At 36.9% G+C, this 25,385-nt stretch overlaps 1 pseudogene; it reads right to left on the bottom strand.

Moving 5' to 3' along the window:
* Positions 1–621: 621 nt before the first annotated feature.
* On the bottom strand, positions 622–5,386 carry LOC122755049 (annotated as a pseudogene).
* Between the last annotated feature and the right edge of the window lie 19,999 nt (positions 5,387–25,385).

Below are 25,385 nucleotides of genomic sequence, written 5' to 3'. Positions count from 1 at the left end.
TATGGCATAATAAATTTCCATTACAGTAATGTACTGTAACTTGTTTAGTTTTTCTCAAGTTGATGGACATTTATGTTGTTTCTAATGAATATAAATATTTCTATATGAGGGATTCCTTTCTGTATTTGACCTGCTTGTCTGATATTGTATGCTTATCAGTGAAATTTCTAAAGACAAAGATGTCAACATTTTTGTTGATTTTTTTTATGCCTAAAGGGATAAATTTAATTCCTATTTAAAAAAAAACCACACACACAAAAGGACTCTGGGGCATAAAGCTTCCAAGTTCCAAGTCTCCAAGTGTGCCTGGTGAGGGTGCCAATGTTATTCTCAGCACAACATCATGGGGGCCAGAAGTTGGGTGAGCTCTTTCATTGCAGGAAGAGAGTGATTGGGCTGGGAGGCTCCAAGGGAAGTTGTACAGAGGAGGGGTTGTGAATGGTGGGCTGGAGAACATTAGTTAGTGGATAGGTGAGAAATGGTTACTGAGTGCTCCCCTCTGAATTTTGACTACTACACATAAAAGGCCCTCAATGCTTGTGCCAGACTAGGGTTCTAGAAGTTAGCCATTGGTGGCAGCTGTGTGGATCCTGCTTCTGGATGAGCAAGGAGAGGTCAGCTTCAGGCTTGTGTGAATTCCTCTTACAGCCACAGGGAAATCTAGTTGAATAACAGATCACCCAGGTGGATAATTGTCCTTTTTTTTTTAAAAAAATTCTGTTTAGAATTTTATTTTCTAAATTTCATATAAAAACAAATTTTAATATCGATTTTTTAAAACTTTATGTTCCAACTTCTCTTCCTCCCTCTCTTACCACCCCCAGTCTAAAGATCTCAAGCAATTCAATATAAGTTATACATGAGTAGCTATAGAAAACATCTCCACATTAGCAAGGTTGTGAGAGAAAACAAATAAAAATAAAACTTGAGCACCCACTAGCTGCACACTAGGGTGCCTCCTTCTCATGAGAAGGAAATAAATGAGCCTTTGTCACATCTCTGCTGAGTTCCTGAGAATAATTGAGAAGAGGATTGTTTTCCCTCACAGTCTCCTTTTCCCATCCCTTATTTCCTGGGTAGTATTCTTTGCCACCATTGCAGGTCTACAAGTCTTAACATGTGCTTTTGGTAAATGACTTGTATAAACTTACCTTGAACACCAAGATGGATGACTTGACTCCTTAAGTATTTTATTCTACTGGTGTGCCCATACTAGGCCTTTGGGAACTCAGAAGGACACACTGATCTACGGGATTTGGTATTTCTCATGGTAGGGCAGTTATCACAGCTCCATGCAGTGAGACCTTTTTTTTTCTTTTTTTTTTAAATAATTTTATTCTGAACTTAAGCATCTATAAATGATAGACTAGATGATAGCTGGATAGCTAGACAGCATTTCTGTATATACACTAGAACCCAAAAAGAAGATGTCGAATCTCCATTTCATGCCAATGACTTTTCTTTCAAGTATATATAATGAAAAATAAAACTTGAGATTAAGGAATTGTAAAAAAAAAATGTGTTTCAATATGTTTTCAGATACCATCAGTTATTTCTCTGTAGATGGAATGAAATTTTCATAAGTCCTTCACAGTTATATTGGATCATTGAATTGCTGAAAATTACCACATCCTTCCCAGGAGATCATCTTACACTATTGTTGTTATTTTGCATAGAGTACATTTCACTCTGCTTCAGTTCATGTAGGTCTTTCCAGGTTTTTCTGATAGCATCCTGTTCAACATAACTTTTATATAGTACTTTAAATTTGACAAATAATTCACTTCACAATACCCCAGGAGAGTAGGTACCATATGTTTTGTCATTATAGACAACCATCATAACTATTTCCATCTATCATATTCCCTTTCCAAGATATTTACTTTATTTTCTATCTTCTTCTACATTATTAATCCTCAAAAGTATTTTACTTCTGACTGCCCCCTCCACCACTCTGCCCTCCCTTCTTTTATCGTTCCCTCCTAATCCTTTTCCCCTCCTACTTTCCTATAGGATTAAATAGATTACTCCTCCAAATTGGGTGTGTATGTTATTCCCTCCTTGAGCTCACTCTGATGAGATTAAGGTCATTGAGCTAATTCTGTGCTCTAAATTTTTCTTCCTTCCTCCCACCTCAACCCTTCCTATGAAATCAAGCAATTCCACATGTCATACATGTGCAGTTATGCAGAATATCTTCACCTTCCATGAAATTGTTTTGCTTTTTACTGCTCCCTCATTCCCCTCTCCCCCCACCCCCACCTTATCTCCTTCCCCTCCAACTTTCCCTTAGGGCACTATACCCACTTGAGTATGTATGTTATTCCCTCTTTGAGCCAATTCTGATAATGGTAAGGGTCAATCACTCCCCCACTCCTTCCCCCTCTTCCCCTTCCCTCCATAAGCATTTTTCTTCTTTCTTTTATATGAGCTACCTCTCCCCAATCCACCTTTGCCTTTCCCCATCCCCCAGGGCATTCCTCCTACCCCAAATCCTATTTTGAAAATATTATCATGGGTTAGATAGGAGGCACAGTTAACAAAGCACCAGCCCTGGACCCAGGAGACACCAAGCCCAAATTGAATCCCAGACAAAAGACAGCCCACCGTGCTGGCCCCACAAAGAATAAACAAAAAATAAATGCCTTACAGATATCATCCCTTCATATTCAGTTGACCTGTTTACTCTAAGTGTATCCCTTTCAGCTACCTGAATACTGAGAAAGTTCTTGTGAGTTCAAAGTATTAGTTTTCCATGTAGGAATGTAAACAGATTAATCTTTTAATATCCCTCATGATATCTTTTTCCTGTTTACATTTTTATGCTTTTCTAGGGTCTTGAATTTGAAAGTCAAATTTTCTATTCAGTTTAGGTCTTTTCATCACTAATGCCTTAAAGTACTCTTTTTCACTGAAGTCCCATTTTTTCCTCTGAAAGACTATACACGGTTTTGGTGGGTATGTGATTCTTGGCTGTAGTCCCAGTTCCTTTGCCCTCCAGAAAATAATATTCCAGGCCCTCTGGTCCATTAAGTTACTAGCTTCCATTTGTTCAATCATAATTCTTAGGAATTTATCTTTATAAGAGAGCGTTTGTGCCTCATTTTCCATTTGGCCAATTTGACTTTTCAAGCTGATGACTTTTTTTTCTCATGTCTTTACAGCATCACCCTCCTATCTCTTTCCATTTTTTCCTCTACCTCTCCAACTTTATCTTCAAAGTCCTTTTTGAGCACATGTATGGCCTGAGACCAATTCATATTTTTCTTGGAAGCTTTAGATATAGGAGCCCTGACATTCACATGTTCCTCTGAGGGTGTACCTCAATCTTCGTTGTCACTGAAGAAACTTTCTATGGTCCTCACCTTTCTCAGTTGGCTCATCTTGCCTTTCTTTCACTTGACTTTTAGCTCCTTAAAGTGGGGCACTGTTTCCAGGCTTCAGTATCCAAAGCTTCAGATGTCCCAGGTGGTATGATTTAAGGAGGATCACATTCTTCACTTGCCTGTTCTGTTTCATGGCCCATCGATGACCCCAGACCAACTTGCTAATCAACCAGCTTTGTGTGTTGTGGTTGTCAACTCCCACGAGTCTGTGCCCCTCCCCCGCCTGGGCCAGTGCTAGTCAAGCCTACCTCCTGGTTCCCAGCAGGGGTGAAAAACCCAAGCACCAGCAGAGACCCTTGTAATTTTCCCCCTGCCAAGGGCTCAGCCCTCTCACCAGACTCTGAGTTTGGTTACAGATGACAGTGGTACTTTACATGATTCAGAGGCTCTGGGGGGCTCCTTTACTGGTGAGGCTTTCTGCGACTGGATCTGCGTCAGGGTGATGGTGGGGTTGGGCTCCACTCCAGTCTCAGCATAGCAGCTCCTTCCTTCTGACCTTCCAAGCCATACTTGGTTAGAAGATGATTTCAGCACATTCTTCTGTGGGTTTTGCTGCTCCAGACATTGTCCTATGGCATTATTTTGAGGGTTTTTTGGAGCAATCATGTCATGAGTTTGAGAGCTCACTGCCTTTCCTCCTCTATCTTGGCTCCACCCCAGAAGTCCCTGACAATCTCTTGGAATATGCTGTCTAAAACTTTATTTTATTTTATTTTATTTATTTGTTTATTTATTTTGGTGAGGCAATTGGAATTAAGTGACTTGCTCAGGGTCACACAGCTAGTAAGTGTCAAGTGTCTGAGGCTGGATATGAACTCAAGTACTCCCAACTCCAGGGCCAGTGCTCTATCTACTGCACCACCTAGCTGCCCCTAAACTTTTATTTTGGTCATGGTTTTCAGGTAGTCCAATGATTTTCAAGTTATCGCTCCTGGATCTATTTTTCAGGTCAGCTGTTTTTCCACAGAGATATTTCATATTGCCCTCTGTTTTGTTTTATTCATTTGGATTTGCTTTACTGTGTCTTGGTTTCTCATAAAGTCACTAACTTCTATTTCTTCAATCCTAATTCTTAGGCAATTATTTTCTTCAGAGCTTTTGTATCTCCTTTTCCATTTGGCCTTTTCAAGCTGTTGACTTTTTTCTCATGACTCTTCTTAACCACTATCATTTATCTTTCCATTCTTTCCTCCACCTTTCAAAATCTTCCTTCTATCTCTCCTACTTTCTCTTCAAAGTCCCTTTTGAGCACTTCCATGGATGGAGATGAATTCATATTTTTTTTGGAAACTTTGGATGTCGAGGCCCTGAGGTTGTTTTCTTCTCCTAAGGGTGCACCGTAATCTTCCTTGGCTGTCCTTTCATAGAAGTACCAATAGAGAACAGCACCTGGGGTTTTATGGTGGAAAGGGACATTTAAGGGTCCTCCCCCTCCAAGCTGCTCCTCTGGGGAGACTCACCAAGGAACTGCAGGTGTGATGGGGCATCCAGGTCCCAGGAGCACAGCAGCTGTGGGACCTGGGGCCTCTGCCACTGGCCAGATTACAACCCATGCTGGGTCTAGAGTGGGGCCTCAATGGGGGAGGGGAAAGGATCAGGTTTTTTTTTCTGGTTGCCAGGGTCTTTACCCAGTCTCTGAAATAGAAATAGTGCCTGAAGGCCATCTATCCAGATAAACTGCTTGGAGCTGTTCCAGATCAGGTTCAAAATCCAGATGAGTAGGGGGATGCTGAGAGACAGGTAGCTACCCATCATGGTGATGGTCCCTTTGAACTTTGAGAGAAGGTGGCTAACCTGTGCATCTTGGAACAGAAGGTGTTGAAGAACATAAGGAAAATGATGATGATGTTGAAGAGGATGGTGAAGTCTTCAATGATGAAGAGCACCACCTGCACCCCAGGTGTCAGGTGCAGTAGCTGTGAGAAGGCATTCAAGAAGAGGTTGTAGAGCACAAACATGCACTGTAGGAATAGCACCAGGCTGTAGTTGCTAGTGTGCATCTTCCGTACGAGGGGCCAGGCCTGGCGGACACATCCCACATGTCAAGCCTTGGACCCCCAACACTCCTGCTGCCCATTCTCAAAAAAGACCTGGCACTTCCATCCTAGGTTGTCATGGAATCTCTGAAGTCTGTTGATTTTTTTTAAAGGAGAACAAGTACAATTGATTTTGAGAATTCTTAAATTGAATCACGTCTCACCAACAGCACATCAGTGTGTTTATCTTTTTTTTCTTTAATACAGCCTTCCAATAAAGTGGAAATTGGTCTAGATCAAAGTAGTTTAAGCAAAACTAATTATAGTACATTGAACAAAACAAGGATCAATTTCTAAAAAAAAAAATTATATTCTGCAGATGTGGATATAGAATAAAGTAAAGCTAACTGCCAAAAATTTGAACACAAAATCACCAAACTAATCCAATAAAATGAAAGAGATAGAATACATAAGAAAATAAAACTTTATAATCTTTTGTTTACAAATAACATCATCTCAGAAGCAAAGATATACCGAGAATCAAAATGACTTTTTGGAATAATATTTATTATGCATCAAATCATTCCAAAAAAGCAAGAATTGCAGTCATGCCATAAACAAAGGAAAATTAAATTATAATACCAATAGAAATAAAAAGGGGAATTTCGTACATTATACTTAAAGATACATAGGGGCAGCTAAGTGACACAGTGGATAGAGCACCAGCCCTGGATTGAGGAGGACCTGAGTTCAAATCCAGACTCAGACAGTTAACACTTACTAGCTCTGTGACCCTGGGCAAGTCACTTAACCCCAATTGCCGCACCCCCCCCCAAAAAAAAAGACACATAGCCAATAAATATATGTTATGGGCTAAAATTCTAGCTAGTCTGTCTAAAATATTTAATGAGTGGTCGCCAATAAATTATAAGCTTTAGCAAGAGTTAGACTTTTAAGCATTTATTAAGGAGAATAAGAATTTGGTAAAGAGAGAGAGAAAGGTCTAGATTCCTATCTATTAAAGGGAGAGCGCATTTCTAGCTCCCTTCTCCGCCAGAGTCCAGAGGAAAGAGCGCCAGACTGAGCGCCAGTCTCTTCCTTCCTCCTCCCACTAGCCCGCGTCACTTCCTGACTCCTGGTCTTGCCCTCAAAGACCTTCCCTTCATGGGCAGAACTCCTCTACAGTAAGTATCCAGCAGGTGGCGTTATTCCAATCGTTACATATATTAATGTTAAAAATATATACACTGAATGGCATGATATAAAGATTCAAAAATGAAAAATTTACTGAATAACAAAAATTATCAATAATGTCATATTAGTAGAAAATAATAGGACACTTTAATATTCCTTGCTTAGATGAGAGCAAATTTGACAGAAAAATAAACAAGAAAGAAAATGTAATACTCTAAATGTTTGGAGAACTTAGAGCTAGAGGATTTATGGTGTTTTCTGAATGGAGTATTACAGAATATGAATATTTATCAGTACAGATGAAGCTTTTCTAAAATTAAACTTTGTATTAGAACTCATAAATTATAAATACATGTTAAACAAGTAATAATAAGTTCAGGGTCACAAAACAAGAAAAACTGATCTAAATACAGATTTTTAAAAATATCAATTAAATCAAAGAACAAATTATGAAAAAAAACAGTTAATGACTATGTAAAAGATGATAATAAAGAAAATATACCAACATTTTTGGAACACAGCTATAATATGCCTCAGAAGGAAACAAAGTGCTTTTTATCAATTAAGGAATTGGTTACATAAATGCTGGTACAGGAATATAAGAGAATATTAATGTGTTATAAAAGATGATGCATATGATGGAAACATAAAAACATGGGAAGGAAAACAAATTGTTACAAAGTGAAGTAAGAAACAGAAAAAAAGCTATACAATGACTTTTGTTGTTCAATCATGCATTTTAGTTAGTCTGACTCTTTGTGACCCTATTTGAGGTGTTCTTGGCAAAGATAATAGAGAGGTTTGGCATTTTCTTCTCCAGCTAATTTTACAGATGAAGAAACTCAGTCAAAAAGGGTTAAGTGGTTTCCTCAGGGTCAAGCTATTTAGTGAATGAGACTAGATTTGAACTCAAGTCTTCATGATCCCAGGTCTGACCACTCTTTTCAATACACCATGCAGCTGCCCATATATCATGAATACAGTAATAGAAATGGAAATAAAAGAAAAAACAATGTAATAAAAATTGAATGGGTGGACTTATTTTGAGCAATTTGGCCACAAAAAAGAGGTATGAAAAGATATTTTCCACTGCTTGTTTTAGAGGTAGGGAGATCATGGGTGTGAAACATTGCATATGATATCAGCATTTTAAAAAAGTTGTACTTCTCACCATCTTTCTCTTTCTTCTTTATTATGAGACAGTTCTCTTTAAGTGGATTGGGGGAGAGATATAGTAGAAAATGGAGAGAACATAAAAATAAAAGTGTGAATTTAAAATTTATTTTGAAAATAATAACAGGCTATGAGCCAAATCATGGAGAAAAGGCAGCAATGTGCCTGAGGTCTTCTCCAAATACCTCCAAATACTTTTAAATAATGCCATAACACAATTCCTGGAGTAGCAGAACCCACAAAAGGATAGAGTGAAATGATTTTGAAGGCAAAGATAACTAAGATGGTTAGCAGAAAAAGTTGGTGTCACCTAGTTGAGAAAGAACACTGTCTAGCATAGGCCATACCAGCACAGACCCACCCCAGCAAACCCAGAGCAGGCCTTGGGCATCACTGAATCTTCAATAGCAGTGACTGCTTTCAGAGGTCTCTGCCCACCAAAGATAAGGGGGACAAAGAATTACTCAGAAGGAAATTACATGGGTCTATTTGCTAGCATTGAAGCAGGACTTTGTTGCTTTGCCCATACTCAGATCAACATCACAGTACTTGTGGCAGTCCCGTGGGTGAAGAGAAGCACTAGAACACCAGATCTTGCAGCCAAAGTGGAACAGGGACCTTCATCACATTTCAAGGGCAGAAAAGAGTGCTTGTGGTTGCTCAGAGACCAAAGCACAAGCCAGAATAGTAAAAATAATTGTCCTTAGATAATACCACCTTGGAATAACTGAAAACTTACAGGTCTCTAGAAATATCTCTGAAAACAGCTGCACAGGGAAAGTGTGCCCTCCACCCTGAAAGCAGAGCCCTACTTTAACAAAGGGTTAAAAGTCAAGAAATAGGCTGGAAAATGAACAAACAGAAAAAAATGCTGACCGTATAATGTTTCTATGGTGAGAGAGAAGATGAAAATATATCCTCAGAAGAAGATAACAGTCAAAACTCCTATGTCCAAAGCCTCCAAGAAAAATATAAATTAGTTTCAGGCCATGGAATATCGTAAAAGGATTTTGAAAATCAAGTAAAAGAGGTAGAAGAAAATTGGGAAGAAAATTGCGTATGATAAAAGAAAATCATGAAAAAAGTCAACAAGTTATTAACAAAGGCACAAAAAAACTAAAGAAAATAACACCTAAATAAACAGACTAGGCCAAATGGTAAAAGATGTACTAAAAGCCAATGAGGCTAGGAATGCATTCAAAGGCAGAATTTGATTAATGGAAAAAGTGGAACAAAAATATACTGAAGAAAAAAAAAACTCCTTAAAAAGTAAAATTGACCAAATGGAAAAGGAAGTAGAAAAGCTCACTGAAGAAAATAATTCCTTAAAAATTAGAATTGAACAAATGGAAGCTAATGACTGTGAGAAATAAAACAAACAAAAAAAAAACACACAAAAAAGTTAATCAAAGAAAACAAAAAGAATGAAAAAAATAGAAGACAATGTGGAATATCTAATTGGTAGAACAATTGACCTAGATAATAGATTCAGGAGACATCATTTACAAATTGTTTGAATACCCAAAAGCCATGATTTTAAAAAAAAGAGCCTAGAAATAATCTTTCAAGAAACCATCAAGGAAAACTTACCTGATATTCTAGAACTAGAGGATAAAATGGAAATACAAAGAATCCACTGATCACCTTCTGAAAGAGATCCCAAAATGAAAATTTCCAGGAATATCATGGTCAAATTCCAGAGTTCCCAGATCAAGGAGAAAATATTACAAGCAGCCAGAAAGAAAAAAAAAATTCAAGTACTCAGGAGCCACAGTCAGGATAACACAAGATTTAGAAGTGTCTACAATAAAACATCAGAGGTTTTAGAATATGATAATCCAGAAATCAAAGGAGCTGTGTTTGCAACTATATATATATATATATATAAAACTACAGAGACACACACAAACACACACACATGCATGCATGTATGCATATATTATCCTACAGGAAAGTAAGAGGGAAAGGGGACACAAGGATAGTGAGAAATAAAACCCTTTTCAGGAAGGACAGGCTAAAGGAGAGAGAGAGAATAGAATAAATGAGTAGGTGGATATGATGGAGGGAAATACAGTTACAAAAGTAAATGTGAAAAAAAAATGAAGCACATTTCTCTAAAGGCCTCATTTCTCAATCGTACAGAGAAGTGAGTCATATTTATAAAAATAAAAGCCATTTCCTAATGGATACGTGATCAAAAGATACAAACAGCTTTCAGATCAAGAAGTCAAAACTATCTATAGCCATATGAAAAAATGCTCTAACTAATTATTGATTGGAGAAATGCAAATGAAAATATTCTGATGTACTAACTCATTCCTATTAGAATGGCTTGGCATAATCAGGGGGGCAGAGTCAAAATGGAGGAGAGAAGCCAGCAAGTTGCCTGGGCTCTCCAGCTGTTTCCTCAAAAAGAACATTAAATCAAGCCTCTAAACAGATTCTGAAACTACAGAACCTACAAAAAGACAGAGATACACAATCTTCCATCTTGAGATAATTTAGAAGACTTCAGGAAAGGTCAGTTTCACTCAGGCGAAAGGGGAGCACAGTGCAGTGCAACATGAAGGGGATCTAGGCAAGTCAGCAGGAGGCTCTTGGTCACAGCAGAGTAACTGAAGCTACTTGATCCTCACTCAGAATGCTAGTGGAACAGTAGGCTAGTTGTGAGATCTGCCAGCACCAGCTGAGAGGGCAGAATGCTAGCTGGAGGGCCCCCCACAGGGCAGGGGCAACTGGGCCAGGCCTTTCCAGCTCCTGGAACAAGTATAGGGAGCAACCCCAGGGCGATGAGGAATGCACAAGCCACAGAGGCCTCAGAGTGGAAAGTCAGTGACACAGCCCCTATACCCCAGCACAAGAAGCTTGTAACAGTGACCCTGGCATCCCAGGAACAGACCTCAAGTTTAAAAAATAAGCCACAATATGATTAAGAAATAGAAGAGGGGGGGCAGCTAGGTAGCACAGTAGATAGAGCACTGGCCCTGGAGTCAGGAGGACCTGAATTCAAATCTGGTCTCAGACACTTGACACTTACTAGCTGTGTGACCCTGGGTAAGTCACTTAACCCTCATTGCCCTGCAAAAAAAAAAAGAAAAGAAAAAGAAATAGAAGAGGGCTCTTACCATTGTGAGCTCCTATGCTGACAGGGAAGAGCAAAACATAAACTCATATGAGGACAATAGTCTTCAAATTGTCTACATGTGAAGCCTCAAGAGGGAAGATGAATTGGTCTCAAGACCAAAAGGCCTTCTTGGAAGAGCTTAAAAAGGATTTTAAAAATCAATTGTGGGGCAGCTAGGTGGCACAGTGGATAAAGCACTGGCCCTGGATTCAGGAGGACCTGAGTACAAATACAGCCTCAGACACTTAACACTTACTAGCTGTGTGACCCTGGGCAAGTCACTTAACCCTAATTGCCTCACCAAAACAAAACAAAACAAAAAACAAACAAACAAAAATTAATCCATTGAGAGAGGTAGAAGAAAAATGGGGAGATAAATGAAAGCAACACAAGAAAATTGTGAAAAATGAATCATCAGCTTGGAAAAGGAAGCCCAACAATCAACAACTCAGAAAATGAAGCACAAAGATTAACTGAAGAAAGCATCATTAAACTACATGAAAGTCATGATAAGAAACAGAATCTAGACACCATATTCCAGGAAATTATCAAGGAGAATTTCCCTAATATTGTAGAATCAGAAGATAAAATCATTGAAATGATCCACTGATTACCTCCTGAAAGAGACCCCAAAATGAAAACTCCAAGGAATATTTTAGCCAAATTCCAGAATTATTAGGTGAAGGAGAAAATACTCAAGCACCCAGAAAGAAACACTTTAAATATCATGGAGTCACAGTCAGGATTGCACAGAACATGGCAGCTTCAACATTAAAAGATCACAGGGCTTGGAATATGATATTCTGAAAGACAAAAGAGCGTGGATTCCAATGAAGAATCAACTACCCAGGAAAACTGAGTATTCTCTTTCATGGGAAAAGATGGATATCCAATGACATAGGGGACTTTTAAGGTTTCCTGATGAAAAGACCGGAACTTAATAGAAAATTTGATCTTAACATATAAGACTCAAGAGAAGTAAAAAAAGGTAAACAGGGGAAAATGATATTCAGTAAAGTAAAACTGTTTACATCTATACATGGGAAAATAATACTTATAACTCTACAATATGCTAAATAAAAAAGAAACATATTTGAAGCAGAGAGATACACACAGAGTAAAGGTAAAAGGATGGAGCAGAATACATTATGCTTCAGCCGGTCAAAAAAGCAGGGGTAGCAATTCTTATCTCAAAGCAAAGGTAAAAATAGAACCAATTAAAAGAGATAAGAAAGGAAACTAAATTTTGCTAAAAGTTATGATAGATAATGAATTAATGCTTACATGAATAAAAAAAGAAAGAAGAGATCAATAAATTGGGCATGCAACTAAAAAAGCTAGAAAAAGAACAAATAAAATCCCCCAATTAAATACTAAATTAGAAATCCTGAAAATCAAAATAGAAATAATAAAATAGAAGGACTTATAGGATAGAAAAGGAAAATGACAAATACTGAAGAATATGTAGGAAAAATGAGTTAGTGATGCTCTGTTGGTGGTGTAGTGAACTGATTCCACCATTCCAATATGAGAATATGCCCAAAGACCTATAAAACCATGCATGCACCTTGACCTAGCAATGAAACTACTAGTTCTATATCCAAAAAACATTTTTTTAAGGGAAAGGACATATATGTACAAAAATGTTTATAGCAGTTCTTTTCTGGTGACAAAAAATTGGAAATTGAGGGTGTGCCCATAAATTGGGGAATGGCTGAATAAATTGCAGTATGTGATTATGATGGAATACTATTGTGCTATGGGAAATAATGAGTAGCATGCTCTCAGAAAAACCTGGAGAGGCTTACATGAGCTGATAAAAAGTGAAATTTACTATGTACAGAGTAATAACAGCAATATTGTAAGATGATCAGTTGTGAATGACTTGCCTATTCTCAGCAATACAATGATCCAAGACTACTCTCAAGGATTTATGATGAAAAATGATATCCATCCTCAGAGAAAGAACTGATGGTGTCTGAATAAAACTTGAAGAATACTTTTTTTTGTTTTACTTTATTTTCCTTTAAGTTTTTTTCCTATGTTTTCTTTCACAACCTGATTAATATGTGATTATTTTGTATAAGTACAGTTGTATAACCTATATTGAATTGCTTGCCTTCTTAATGTGTGGGTTGGTGGGAGAGGAGGCAGAAAGGGAATTTTAACTCAAAGTTTTAAAAATAAATGTTAAAAATTGTTTTTATGTGTAATTGGGGTAAAATCAAATACTAAGTTTTTGAAAAAGTAAATAATAATAGAAGAAAGTGAGTTCATCAAAAGTAGGTAATTCCAAAAAAAAAAAACAAAACCAAGTTTTATCAAACCCCAGATTTTGTCATTTACTTAAGTTTTCATAAAGCTTTTAAAGAGAATTATCATCAGACCCAAGATGGCAGAGGAAAGGCTGTGACTTGCCTGAGTTCTCCTAAAGATGCCTCAAAATACCTTCAAATAATGCCATAAGACAATTCCTTGAGCAGCAAAACCCACAAAAGGACAGGGTGAAATAATTTTCCAGCCAGAGACAACTTAGAAGGTCAGCAGGAAAGGTCTGTTTTACCAGGTTTAGAGTGGGGTACAGCCCAGCTCAGGCCACACCAGCACAGAACAAACCCCAGTGCAGACCGAGCCCCAGCAAACCAGGAGCAGGCCTCAGGAGCCTCTGAATTAGCTGTGGCAGCATCAGCTTCTGCAACTCAGCCCACAGATAGTACAGGGGTCAAACAATTGACCAGAAGGAGATGACAAAGGTTTCTTTGGTATCACTGAGGCAGATCTCTGCCACTTTATCCCTACTAGGATCCAGGTCACAGTCTTGGGTGGTGGTTCCAGGTGAGGGAAGAGCACAAGTACACTAGTGCTTACAGCCACAGTAGTGCAGGACACTGTTCATAGTTCTAGGGCAGAAAAGCAGGCCTGTGGTTGCTTGAAGACCAGAGCATAGGCCAAGAGACCAATAAAAATACCTCTCCTTAAATCATACCAACTTGAAAGAACTAAAGACTTACAAATTCCTAGAAGTATCTCAGAGAACAGCTGCACAAATTCATTGAAGCTTGGGAAAGTGTGCCCTCCACCCTGGAAGCAGTGACCCACATTAACAAAGAGTTAAATGTAAAGAAATAGACTGGGAAAATGAGCAAACAGAAAAATATGCTGACCATTGAATGTTTCTACTGTTACAAGGAAGATCCAAATACTCCCTTAGAAGAAAATAACAAAGTCGATGGTCCTACATCCAAAGCTTCCAAGAAAATTATGAATTGGTCTCAGGCCATAGAAGTACTCAAAAAGGACTTTAAAAATAAAGTAAGAAAAGTAGAGGAAAAATAGAAATGAGAGTGATCCAAGACAATCATGAAAAAAATCAAAAAGGCAACAGCTTGGTAAAGGAGACACACACACACACACACCCCCCCCCACACACAAAAACACTGAAGAAAATAATACCTTAAAAACCAGACTGGTCCAAATAGTAAAAGAGTTACAAAAAGCCAATGACAAAAAGAATGTCTTGAAAAGCCAAATTGGCCAAATAGAAAAGGAAGTACAAAAGATCTCTGTAGAAAATTAAAAAAAAAAAGGTCCATAAAATTTAGGATTGAGTAAATGGAAGCTAATGACTTGATGAGAAATAAGGAAACAGTAAAGCAAAACCAAAAGAATGAAAAAAATAGAAGGCAATGTGAAATATCAAAACAGCTATCTTGGAAAATAGATCCAGGAGATATAATTTCAAAATTATTGGAGTACCTGAAAACCATGATTGAAAAAAGAGCCTAGATATCATCTGCTAAGAAACTGTCTGGGGAAAATGCCCTGATGTTCTAGAACCTGAAGACCAAATAGAAATTGATCACCTCTTTAAATAAATCCTAAAATGCAATCTCCCAGGAATATTATAGCAATTCCAGAGCTCTCAGGTCAAGGAGAGGAAGGGGAATTTGATGAAAGAGAGGACTTTGAAGCATTCTTGATGAAAATACTTGAGTTAATAGTTTTATAGCCCTTTAAGTAGGTTGATTTATGAATAATTGTTAATGTTTTCTATGCATCTACAGCCTGCAAGGAGTTACTAAAACTTATTTTCAGATTGGAATACCTGATCCATCTTCCAACAAGAATTTGATAGAATTACATGCTCAAATACTTTTTCTCTAGTTTTTGAGTGAAAAAAATAGGCATAAAAATTAGAAAGGATATGAATAAATACCCAAAATCTTCATGTTAAATTTTAAGATCCCTATTTCTTATTTTATTCTAGTCCATGGAGAGCAATTGATAGACATGTTTCATGTAATAGTCCTATGTATGCTTTACATCTCTTTAGTTCTCTTATGCATGCAATATAATTCTTTTGTGTTGATTTTCCTCATATCCAACTTTCTACTTTTTCATCTGTCTTATTCATATTTTCTGATTATGCAAAAATTTTAAATTCACTGCTCCCCAAAATAATAAAGTAAAAAGAGACTGACAATTGCCAGACAAAGCGGCATGTGATTTATCACAAGTTCCTTCTTCTGGGAAAATCTACAACTTATTTATTCAGTTATAGTATTTATTTTTGCCTTTATTAATGGTAGAATATGCATTTTCGATTAAATGTGTAATGGGTAAAGTGATTATTAAAATTTCATGTCTAATAGGTAAAAAATAGAAAAAATGTTTATTTTATTTACTTTTTCCTACTTAATCAAGAAATAACATTTATTACATACCAATAATATGACAGTCACTTTATTTAGGAGTTGAAGGTACAAAGAAAAAAAATTTAAAAATCCTAACAAAACCTGCCCTTGAATAATGTAGAGTCTGATATAGACAAGAAGAGGGTAAAGAGAAATGTAAAGTTGTTGTCTGTAATATGGCTAAAATTCTAGTTAGTCTGTCTAAAAAAATCTAATGAGTGGTTGCCAATAAATTAAAAGCTTTTGCAAGAGTTTAGACTTTTAAACATTTATTAAGGAGCATAAGAATTTGATGAAAAGATAGAAAGAGGCCTATCTATCTATCAAAGGGAGCCAGCCTCTCAGCTTCCACTCCATACAAGGTCCTGGCCCAAGTGAGAGAGCAAGAGAAAGTGAGAGAGCGAGCGAGCGAGCGAGAGAGAGAGAGAGAGAGAGAGAGAGAGAGAGAGACCCTTCTTCATAATTTTAAAGGAAACTCAAGATTCTAAGAAATGAAGATGAGGGGGAAATAGATATCAAGAATAAGACACCATTAATCTAAAGAGCCCAAAGAAGGACACAGAATGTTCCATGTAAAAAGCAGCATGAAAACAAGTTTGTCTGGAATGTTGTTCTTGTCTAGGAGACTGATATGTGGCAAGGCAGGAATTTGGGGTTGGATGTAGGTTGTGAAGTGTTTTAAATACCAGAGAAATTTATATATGATCTTCAAAGTAATAGGGAGCAAATGGAGTTCATTCAGTTAGTTTTGGGGGTGGAGGAAGTGAATTATATTATTATAATGTAGTGTTCTATACACTTGGATTTAAATCTCTAAAGCAAGAATTCTTTTGCAAGAATTAGCCTCAGAGGAAACAGCATAGAATCAGCTATACACATGAGACACACAACATATATCTGAGTCTAAGGACCACCTACCTCAGCATTTGTCTTTTCCGCAGGAGATTGCACATATGCTAATGTCCATACAAAATATCCCCTATAACATCAGAGGAAGGAGAAAAGGAAAGAAGGAAGGAAGGAAGGAAGGAAGGAAGGAAGGAAGGAAGGAAGGAAGGAAGGAAGGAAGGAAGGAAGGAAGGAAGGAAGGAAGGAAGGAAGGAACGGAAGTTTTCAATAAACCCTTACTATGTGCTGGGCACTGTGCTAAGCACTTTAAAATATTATTTAATTTAATTTTCATAGCAACCCCAGGAGATAGGTGCTATTATTATTCCCATTTTATGGATGAAGACACTGAATCAGAAGATTGTTAAGTGACTTAAATTGAGTCACTCAGCCTGTAAGTGTCCAAAGTTGTATTTTAACTCAGTTCTCTTCCTTACTACAAATCCATTAGTCTATTTTGCCACATAACAGATTCTTGTGGCCCTCTAGAAGCTATTTTACTAAAGAATATAAAAAACAAACAAAGAAACAAAAACAATATATAATCTGCTGACCATACTGAATGGTTTCTTCAGAGAGCTACAAGGTACTCAAAGAACATTAACAAACCTGGGATAACCAGAGACCACAATGATTGCACTGACTTAGCATCTCAGGGACCACTCTTCATGTGATTCAATTTTCAGCTGATCTCTTTGTGACTTTGCTATTTCAGAATGACATTCATCAGATTCAATCATAGTGGCCACGTAGATCTGAGTCTGAATTAAACAAGAGATGCTTAATACCTCTGCCCTTCCTTACCCACCTGATTATGTTTCCTAGTCATTGTTCTCAGGAGTCAATACCCATGCTTTGCTCTCTACCTTTCCTATGCTACATTGTAGTATAATTCCTATGGGCCCTGTTTGTTGTTGACATTAAATTTTAGTTTTCTGCTAGCTACTTGAAACTTCTAAACAAACAGAATCACTGGATTTTAGAGTTAGGAACAATCTCATAGAGCATATAGATCAATGTAATTTCTGACTTGGTGATCTAATCTATGTTTGTATACCTCGTCATTTGGGGCAAACACTATGTCTTAGGTGGCTCATTTATCTTTTGGATAACTCAAAATATTAGGAAATGCCCTTACATGAAGCTGTTTGGGCCAAATTTAATATTGGGAGAGTTTATTGGTCAGCTTGCTGTAATATTGGGGTTCAGAAAATAATGAGACACCAGTAAGTCAAGAGTTTCCCTTTCTCCAAACTGCCTCTTTTTCAGTTATGTCTCCCAGACTGATAAGAAATGAGATTAACAGCCTCTTTTCCACAAACAAATCAGGTTTTATTAATGGAAACAAAATTTACAACACAAGTGGAGTTAATAAAGCCAGGTACAAGGAGAAAGGGGATAGAGAAAGGGAAAAATATGACCCTCTTCCCAGATGGTTAGAATCTAAATCTCTAGGGTAAAAAGGCCCCCAGGTACCTCGAATAAACTCTGGTTCCTCAGCTACTCAGAACAGCTTGGGTCTGGCTAAAAACTAACTCAAACCCTAAAATTGTTTCCAGCTCAGCTGGCCTAATGAGCCAGCTTCGCTTCAATAACACAAACTCACCATCACCTGGAATCTGTAGTTCTAAGGAGAATCAGCTTTGCAGTGTCTCCTGCAAAGATAAAAAAAAAATACCAGCTCCGAAGATCAAAAAAACACCAGCTCCTCTCTCTCTCTCTCAACCTTCCTCTCCCCTGTCCCTGCCTCTCCCACAGGAAGGGTGGCTCTATAGCCATGCTGAGTCTCCAATTGGTTTAACATACCCCCTGGGCTGTACCCATTATAATTTGGCCAGACTCATGTGGGTGTGGGGGAACTCCTAGGTGGGGGTTAGGTACTTAATTTGATACTTTGACTCAATAAATGTTCTTTGTGTTGTTTGTTCTATAATTTCTTAAAGTACACACCCATCTTCTCTTAGACTTTTGAAGCCTGCACCTTTTCAATGTGACCATGATGAAGCAAAGATGGGGTTATGAAAACTCCAAATCACAATTAATTCCTTACAAAGCCTCATGTTACTCCTTTGAAAAATAATATCAAAGCTCTAGAAATGGTAAGGACCTCAGAAGCCATTTAGCCTAATCTTTCATATTATACATGAGTGTTTGGAAGCCCAGAATGTATGTAGGAAACATTTGGCATGGTATTTGAAAACAGATTATCTGACTCCAGAAACAATGTTCACCACTTACTCATACCCCACTGGGAATATTCTCTGCAATAAAAGAGAACAAATCTAATTCATTTTTGTACATTGTAACCCATCAAATATTTGAAAACAGAGTAGATAAATTCGTGTTTCCCTTTAGTCTCCTTTTTTCTATATTAATCATTTTTACTTTCTCAAACGAAGACACATATCTGGCTTAAACTTACATACTTAACCATTCTGGTTGCCATTATGTGGAAATTTATGTGCTTCTCAAATTTCTTCCTAAAACATAGCAAAACAACATTGAATTCGACATGGAGTTTGACTATTATTATTATTATTATTATCATTATTATTATTATTATTATTATTACTATATGAATTTGTTTTCCTGCAGAGTCCTTCCAAAACCTTTGTCAGAAGTCAAAGTAAGACTATAAGATTTGGGCATCACAGTAAATCCAGAATTCCTGATTTATTGAAGGAATAATGAATTCTGACAATAATATTGAACTAATGATAAATAGAATTGTTTTAGAAAGAAAGAAATTCCCATAGGGAACATGCAATACTGCAACAGGACCTTATACTATAAAACACATTATATAAAGTTAATTATTCATAAAGGAGATGGAGATAAATAAGTCTTTGTAGCCTAGGACTTCACCTGATTTATACTCTTTGGAAAATCTATGTGCTATAAACAAGGCTAGAACTAGAAAAAAATAGGACTACTCATCAAAATTACAGTTAATATTTGATGTGATAAAAATATTGTTTCCTAATGAAGAATTAAAGAATATGTCTTCAAATCTTATGAAATCAAAGGCAAATTATGTAAAATAATTTACTGCTTCAAATAGAGGGCATACTACAATATTTTAAGATGTAAAAAATTTCCAAGTTGTGTTGTATAAGTCAAAAATATAATTATCCTACTTTATCTTAATTGACAGACCATTCTGTGATTTATCCTCTTTGATCTCCACTTGCTGAAAACTCTTGATATCACCTAAAATGCCCAGAAGATGCAAAGCTGCTATATTATCCAACTGTCTAAATGAAGCACTTTAAAATGTTGGCAAAATATCTTATTGAATTGAATCCTCTTCATTATAAATTTAATTATTTTTACTATGAAGACAAGATGCTTTGAATGAATCTAGAGTTTTCATTGTATGATATACTTGACTTTATTAAATAAGATTAAAGTCCATGTGAAGTCTTTAAAAACAAAAGAACACATCAGTGATTAAAGCTAGAATAATGATGAAACTTTTTACATAAATATTCAGTGCCACCAAGTTACAGTAAAGTATTAATAATAATAATTAAATATATAACAACACTTTGAACTACATTCTGTCTACATGTTATATATGCATATATCTTATTTACAAATTAATGTGTTTATGTGTATATATGTATATGACTATATTTACATAATATAGTTATAACACTTCATTTAATGATCACACCAAATCTGTGAGGGGTGCGAGAGAGCTACACTGGACCAAGCTTGAATCAGAACCAATTGTTAAATTTAAATTTTCAGTGTAAATATTTACATCTTGGAAAGTGACAAATACTACAAATTATGGTTGATTTATTATTGTGTTCATCATCTCTAGACTTAAGAAAGTGATGGAGAAAATGCTAATAATGCATACTAATCTTAAAAGTATAGCATAGAGGGCAGCTAGGTGGTACAGTGGATAAAGCACTGGGCCTGGATTCAAAACTGGCTTCAACCAGTAGCTGTGTGACCCTGGGCAAGTCACTTAACACTCATTGCCTTGCAAAAAAAACAAAAAACAAAAAACAAGTATACAATGTAGGGGTAGTTTGGTGATACAGAGTATAGACCACTGGTCCTGGAGTCAGGAAGATCGGAGTTCAAATTTGGCCTCACTTACTAGCTATGTGACGCTAGGCAATTCACATTGCAATTGCCTCCAAAAAAAAAAGTAAATAATGTGTACATCCCACCCCACACAGCTAACTCCTTTAATCTTCTTAAAGGTCAATTTTTCTTTGGAGGTTTAAATAAGTGGTTGGTCTTGCTGCTTATAGGTAAGGCTGTTTGTAGGTAAACTGCTTTGGAGTCAGACTGAGAGAACACACTTGCACATATAGAGTCACTTCTATAACTACGGGAGTCCTTCCAGATTTGCTTATGACAGTAGCACTTGTAGGGGTTCTGAATTCTACTGCTTCTTTGAACTCTATTACCTGATGAGTTGATCTATACAACTTCAGGATTGACACAGGTTAGTGTGTTGTTTAAAATTAATTGCAATAGGGGCAGCTAGGTGGCTCAGTGGATAGAGCACCGGCCCTGGAGTCAGGAGTACCTGAGTTTAAATCTGGCCTCAGACACTTAACACTTACTAGCTGTGTGACCCTGGGCAAGTCACTTAACCCCAATTGCCTCACTAAAAAAAAAAATTAAAAATAAAAATAATTGCAATAGACACCAGTTTGGGTAAGCGTATATTAATTTGTCAATATTATACCAGTAAAGGGTTGACCACATGATTCCTTAATTTCTCGTGGCCTCAGGCCATGTGGTAGAAAAATAAGGGAGAGAGCTTCAGCATGCCAGGTAGTATGATCAGGAGAAAAGCCCCCAAGAAAACTATGTGGTCCCAGAGAGACAGCATGTGGTCTCAAGGAGGCCAGAGAGAAAGAAAAAGGGACAGAGACAATGTGGTCTCAGAGAACCAAGAGAAATGTGAGAGGGACAGAGACCATGTGGTCTCAGAAGGCCAAGGGAGACCCAGAAGATGTCCCAGAAGCCTTAGAAGCACCAGAAAATGTCAAGAGTCAGTCTTCTTAGAGGTTTTTATCCTTTTTTTGTCGAGGCAGGTTATATATATTATACATTGATCAAAGCTAATTGGGTCATTATACAGCAAACAAATCTAATTGGTTAGCATCATTCAACTCTATTAGATGACATGACTTGAAGTCAGTCTACATTAAAATGGACTCTAGGAATGACATCAGGTAAAAGAATGCAAAAAAATCCTCACTCAAGTTGCTCAAGGCAAAGCCCATTATCTTGGTGTGGTTTTAATCCATCATTCCTTTATAGACAAAAGAACCCATTTCTGTTCATTTTATTCCCTGGGTTTATCCCAGATAAGATTTGATGATATTTTTCAAAGAGAGTGGATTTTCTGGAGTGGGGGTGGAGAGAAAGGACTGACAAAGTGATCTCTGGGTCCCTCAAGAAATCCATTATTAATAATTATTTTCTTACATGAACCTTAATGGAGATGAGGTTGGAATGAATTTCCTTGACCCAATATTAGGCTCAGAAAAGCTTGTCATTTCTGATACCTCTTTTGTGAAGCATCTTGGATTGATCATAATTCATTTTTTCAAAGCTACCATTCTCATTTTTTATGCTTAGATGACAGCAATAGCTTTTTGGCTGATCTCCTTGTCCCACAGCTATCAAGCAGATTACTGCCGGGTTAGTCCTCCAACAATATTGTTTGTATCCCTTCATTTCTCCACTCAAAATCATATCCTATCAGATCCAATCCAAATTCTTCAGCCTGATATTAACAACTTTCTAAAAACTGGTCCAACTTTACCACTTTAAACAGCCAGTATTCTCTTTCATCACTTCTGTACCATCTTTTTTTTTTTTTTTTTTTGGTGCAGGGCAACGAGGGTTAAGTGACTTGTCCAGTGTCACACAGCTAGTAAGTGTCAAGTGTCTAAGGCCAGATTTGAACTCAGGTTCTCCTGAGGGGCAATGCTTTGTCCACTGCACCACCTAGCTGCCTCCAACTTCTGTACCATTCTTCTGCTCTGGCCAGACTAAACTCCTATGGTATCTTACTCATATGATGTTTATTTCTATTTCTCTTACTTTCTTTGCTCATGTTGCTCCCCTCACCTCAAATGCCTACCCTTCCTCATTACCCCTTTCCTATAATAATATGCATGCAGCCTTCAAGACAGATAAAGGCACACATGAATGCTTTCTCTACACAGTGATCTTTGTCTTTAATTTAAATCCCTGTAGCATTTATATATGAGTCAGTGTGTTGTTGTTGATTGAGAACTGCTTATAGGGTAAAGAACACCTGGATTCAAGTCCCACTTCTGACATAATACTTACTGTATGTTATTGGACAAATTACATCCTCTTCTAGTGAAAAATTTGGTCCTGGAACCTTAACCTTTTCACACACACACACACACACACACACACACACACACACACACACAAGTTGGTAAGAAATGGAGGAGAGATAATGGTCTTGGAAGTAGGCAAGGAAGGAAACTTTTAATCATGGGCCTGAAAAAAGTTCAACAGGTGAATATTTTAGAATTCATCAATTAACCTCATAGGTATATTATGAAAGATAAGTGAGATATTATCGCTAAAAGCCCTATGAGCTCTTTAGAAGAAAGGTGTTATATAAATTCCTGACATTTATGGAAGATATATCTCTCAAGGGACTGGAAGAGCTTTCTTGTTGGACCACTAAATGTAATTTAGTTTAAAGTAGTGTGTCTGTAAACAGGAAGACAATTTAATGCTAGCTCTTGGGGGTTGTATTTTTCAGGAGTTTAATCACAGAGACTGTGTAATCACAGAGCTAATTTTATTTCCTATTACCAGTCTCTAGTATCAAACAAATAAACATAATTGATTTTATAGATGCCCATTATATACAACTGTGTTTGACATATATCATTGTTAACCTGAAATTTGGTGATGGAAATATAGACAGTAACTTTAGTTATTCATAAGAAAGTCAACAATGAATCTTTTAATTTTTATAACAGATCAGATGCCTAAAATCTGCTGAAGGGAACTTATCCATTTTAGAAAAATTTTCATCTAAAAGTTTGCCATGCATTAACAATGTCATTCGTTATTTAGTGAACACCCACGGTGTCTTAGGTATTTTTTCTGAACATACCATATGAAGGGCACAATCTGTTCTTGTCCTTAGAGAGTTTACATGCCAATTAGAGAAGTTGAGCATGTAACTCTATTCATTGTTTTCAGGATTAAGCCATTCTTTTTTAGAGTGGATTTGGATGGAATTTTGAGACAGAGGATTTAGACAGGAAAGAAGACTGACATTTATTTGTTGTCTTTGGATATATGGAGCAGCATCTCCAGTAGGAATTAGGGTTTTCGTTGGTTCTTTTGTTGTAGTTGCTGTTGTTGCTGTTATTGTTGTTGTTGTTTTGAGGGGTGTGTGTGTTGTGGTGGAAGGGAGAGTTGAAAGCAGGTAGAATCAGTTTGATGAATGGAGACCAGGAGGTTATTCCCTCCAGAAAGACAGCAGAGGAGACAAAGATATCTACAAAGAGGTGAGTAAGAGAAGGAAGAAAATGGAAGAAACGACTTTTTGTTACACAATTAAAGAAGGTGGGGTAAGAGAATTATGGAATTGAAATGATTTAAGTAGGAACATATTGTTGTATGCTTAACTCAAACTTTGTCTGGAAAGTAGCAGTAAAAGGCGAGTAATAAAGAATTTACCTACCTACACTTATTGTTAAACAGCAACAAAAACCTTAAGGGAAAAATCTTAAATGATATGTAATATCCAAGGAGATCATAAGGGATAACCTAATAGTCTTAAACTGGACAATCAGAGTCATCATGAAACCTAGAAGAGAATATTTATATAAAGTACAGAGTGATACTGAAGAAAAAACAGTGAGTGGGTAATAGGAGAAAAAAATGAGTATTGGATAGGAATTTGGGAAATGGAGATAAGTATGACAAGTGCAGATTAATGAAAAGGAGAAACATAAGGTATGGATATAAGTAGGGGGTAAAGGAGGATGAAAAAGAGAGTGAATTTCTCATAACAGCAGTATTTGTTCTATAGAAGTATGGAATCCTATGGAATGAAGGTCTGTGGAGGTTAGTCCTATCACAAATGAATTGGTTTATTAAATCAGATCTCACTTCTGACAAAACAGTTCCAAAAGAGAAAATGACAGTTCTTTTTGATAAAGAGAACTAGGTTAGAAAAGACCTCAAAGATGGGCAACATCCCTGAGTATTGCTGGGAAGTTCAATGCAGAAAGAAAAAAAAAAGAGTGGGCATAAAGATAAATTTTACATATACACATACATACACACACACACACACACACACACACACACATATATATATATATAATGTGTGTGTGTGTGTGTGTGTGTGTGTGTGTATATATATATATATATATATATATATATATATATCACAAAAAGGTCACCCATCCATTCCATTCTCATAAACCACAGGATTCAGGTCCCTCATCTAAGTACTCTGGGCCAACTGCCAGGCCAACAAATAGGATGTTGAGGCATTAAGCTTTTGAAGAAACAAGAAACAAAAATAACCAGTTTCACATAAGTAAAAAAAATGTAAGGAACTATTTGCACCTGACATTTGCACCTGAATTAAAGTTTAGAATCATTGTGGAGAAGGATGTAGAAATCACACTACACTTCTGTTTACTCTAAGAACTATTCTCATCTTTCCAGTGTTACTCCTTCTCCTCCAATTCAATGGTTTTCTTTTTCCCTATTACCAACTTACAAACCTCATTGATTCACCTAAGATACTATGTAATTTAATAAGATAAGGAAGGAAGGAAGGAAGGAAGGAAGGAAGGAAGGAAGGAAGGAAGGAAGGAAGGAAGGAAGGAAGGAAGGAAGGAAGGAAGATCAGAAAAGAGGCATGATAATGAAAATCTTGAATCAGTACTTAGCT

Source organism: Dromiciops gliroides, chromosome 4 (assembly GCF_019393635.1).
Source record: "Dromiciops gliroides isolate mDroGli1 chromosome 4, mDroGli1.pri, whole genome shotgun sequence".
NCBI classification, from domain to species: Eukaryota; Metazoa; Chordata; class Mammalia; order Microbiotheria; family Microbiotheriidae; genus Dromiciops; species Dromiciops gliroides.
The sequence above is the reverse complement of the archived record's forward strand: the minus strand, read 5'-3'. Positions and strand labels throughout refer to the sequence as shown.